Below are 3,195 nucleotides of genomic sequence, written 5' to 3'. Positions count from 1 at the left end.
CATGCCTGGTACCGGTTTTAGTGGCTTCATCAAGTGGGAGCAGTGGTGGGTCCCTCCTGGTCCTGGCTGTCATGACCTCCAGGGCCTGACTCTGACTTGGCTTCTGTGGAACAGGCAGTCCTGGGGAGACCCAGAAGAGGGCAGCAGCAGGTAGGACTGCAGTCCTCACTGTGTCTTCAGGGGACAGAGGGCCCTGAGTTGGGGAGGCCACCCTAACATGCAGGGAGGGCAGGGTAGGGGCTACACAGCTCTGACCACCGCTTTTGCCCAGACAAGAGCCCCTGGGCCAGCAACACTTGTACTGACATTTTAGACAAACCCACAAAGGAAAAAGCAACAGAAAATTATTACTAAATAGAAGTCTTAGCACACATGCAAAGTGCCAGGCAGTATATGGTTCTGCTCACGGTGTCCTCCATTGCACTGTCTTTAGGTGCGGGCTTTGATCTCCTGAACTAATTTGACAGTGATTCCCAAAAGGGTCTGAGCCTGGCAGTGTTGGTCCAGCCTGGGAATCAGCCAAAGAGGCACTGCCTCGGTGGATGCTGAAGTAGTTGAAACTAGACACAAGCCTTGTGTGTAGACCTGTAGAGCTTCAGTGACTAGGTGACAGCATTCCCAGGGCTCAACTGTGTATTTGATATGGAATAATGAATGTCTGAGACCTGGGGTTATAAGACTAGGGCATAGTAAAAAGCAGGTGGTGGCCAGGGAGATGGCTCAGTGGGTAAGTACACTTGTGTTGCAAAAACATACACTTGTGTTTGAGTCAGCACGATGTAAAAAGCCGGGCATGGCTGCATGTGCCTATAACCCCAGCATTAGGGGACAGACAGGTGGATCTGGGGAGCTTGCTGACAAGCAAGCCTAGCCCAAACAGGAAGCTTCCAGTCCTGTGAGAGACCCTATAACATGGTAGAGAGTAATGAAAGAAGACAACTGACATTCTGCTCTGTTCTCTCCATGTGCAGGCACATGTACCCACACTTGTGAACAAGGGGAACGCATCTAATAGCTTCACCTTTCAGTGGGCCGAACTGTAGAATGACTGTCGGAGGGGGGAGTTTGTTCAGATAAGATCAAAAAGCACAAATCATGGGGCAAAAACTGGACTGATTTGTGTTTAGGCTCCTTGGTAACACCTGTTCTAGAAAAGACAATGTGGGCCAAGATACCGGAATGGTAGGGCATGCAAGGGTTCTGTGGCAGCAAGAACAGAGCTTGAGTCCCTGGAGCAAGAGTGAGAGGCTGTTCTTCAGGCCCAGGGCAGAGTTTGGGCAGGCTGGACAAGGAGCAAACCAGGACTTGAGGATAGGTAGACAAGAGGCCCAGCTTCAGGGCCTAGGCACCTACCTATCTACCTCTGCCTCCCTTGACTCCTCTGCTTGGGCAAGTAGTTGGGAGAGGGTGGCCATTCTGAGGCAGCTTGAGCAGGGGCACAGCAGTGGCCGGGCTCTTCTCCCTGTGGCTGCCCTAGTCTGGCCTCACATTGATCCCAGAATGAGCCCAAGGAGGCCAGGAAACACCCTCTGCTCCCCACTGCTCTGGGTCGGAGCCCAGAGGGACTCTGGAAATGGATTTTCCAGCAAAAAACAACTATTAAAACGGAAGAATGGAGGAAGGCCAGCTGCCCAGCCCCTCCTCTGGCTGCTGGCTCTCTCTGAGGAAAGAAAACCATCTGGTGTGCTGGGCCTGAGCCCAGGGCCCAGAGCGGGGACCTCCAGTCCCTATGAGCCTCTTCCTGCCTGGCCTGCTTCCACCTTGGCCCCAAGCCCTGGAGGCCTCTACAGATGCCCAGGCAGAGGTGGCCTGGGTCATCATAGAACTGACCAAGCTGAGGACCTCTTTCCCGTACCAACACCAAGTGAATCCATACCTGCTCCCCTGCTCCCATCCACCACAGACCTGACCCCTAACTACTTACCCAGAGGGCCATGGCTGCCTCCTGCCCCCCAGGATCCACCTCTGCCAGTGGCCAGAGTATCTTAGTATCTTCTGCTGTGATAAAACATCATGATCAGAAGTAGCTCACGGAAGGTTTTATTTTATCTTAAACTCAGCTCACACTCCATCCCTGAGGTCAGTAGGGTAGGAACTGATCCGGAGGCTGTACAGGGATGCTTCTTACTGGCTTGCTCTTCTTGGCTTATTCAGTTTGCGTCCTTAAACAACTCAGGACCACCTGCCCGGGGGTGGCACTACCTATAGTGACTTGGACCCTCTCCCATCAGTCATTAATCAAAATGCCCTTCAACCAATCTTATGGACGCATTTTCTCAGTAAGATCCCCTCTTCTCAGAAATGTCTAGGTTTGTGTCAAGCTGACAAAAACCATCCCAGACAACCTGGAAAGATTTAGAACTCTCTAATAGACTGTTCATAAATGACCTTGAGCAATATCCACGCAATACAGAAGGAAGGTCACAGGCCCTGCCAGGCCTGGCCTGGTTTATGTCTCCTCAGAAAAGTTTATAAACAAAAGACACAAAAACATCCTGGCTTGTCCCCTCCCACAGGCAGTGTGTCTTCTGTTTAACCAGTTATCGGGTAACGTCAGCATTAGATGTCTCAATGGGGTCCCACAGTGCACGGAACTGAAGCACCATTACTCACAGCTTCCATTCAGCTCTGCTGTATGGCTGGTCTTGGGTCAGCAGGCTGTCACGGGTGAGCGGATGTGTGGTTTGGATTCTCTGGGGTGGAGTTCAAAGACACAGCTGTGAGCAATCTGGGGAGAGAGTCCCATGCTACATCTTCAGTTTCTGTTCCCTACAACCCTCAGCATGCACAATGTTCAAATTCCACAACCCAGGCATGTGGAGATATGGAACCCATGGTTACCGTATTTTTCTATCTTTTCTATCTTCTATCTACTTAGAAGTGTGTGCCTTGAAATTGGCTGCCGTGTGTGTGTGTGTGTGTGTGTGTGTGTGTGTGTGTGTTGTATATATGTATATGTATGTTCCCATGTGTAGGCACATTTGTATGAGTGTGCATGTGTGTGGTGCACATGTGTGTATAGTTGTGCATGTAAATGTGTACACGTGAGTGTGGAAACCTGAGATTGATGATGAGTGTCTTCCTTGACCACTCTTCACATTGTATACTGAGGCAAGGTCTCAAGTGAACCCAGGGGCCACTGATTTGGCCAGTGTAACTAGCCAGTGTACTCCAGGGATTCCCTGTCTCTGCCTC

The sequence above is a fragment of the Peromyscus leucopus genome, chromosome 7 (assembly GCF_004664715.2).
Source record: "Peromyscus leucopus breed LL Stock chromosome 7, UCI_PerLeu_2.1, whole genome shotgun sequence".
Classification (NCBI taxonomy): Eukaryota; Metazoa; Chordata; class Mammalia; order Rodentia; family Cricetidae; genus Peromyscus; species Peromyscus leucopus.
This window is presented reverse-complemented; position numbering follows the sequence as displayed.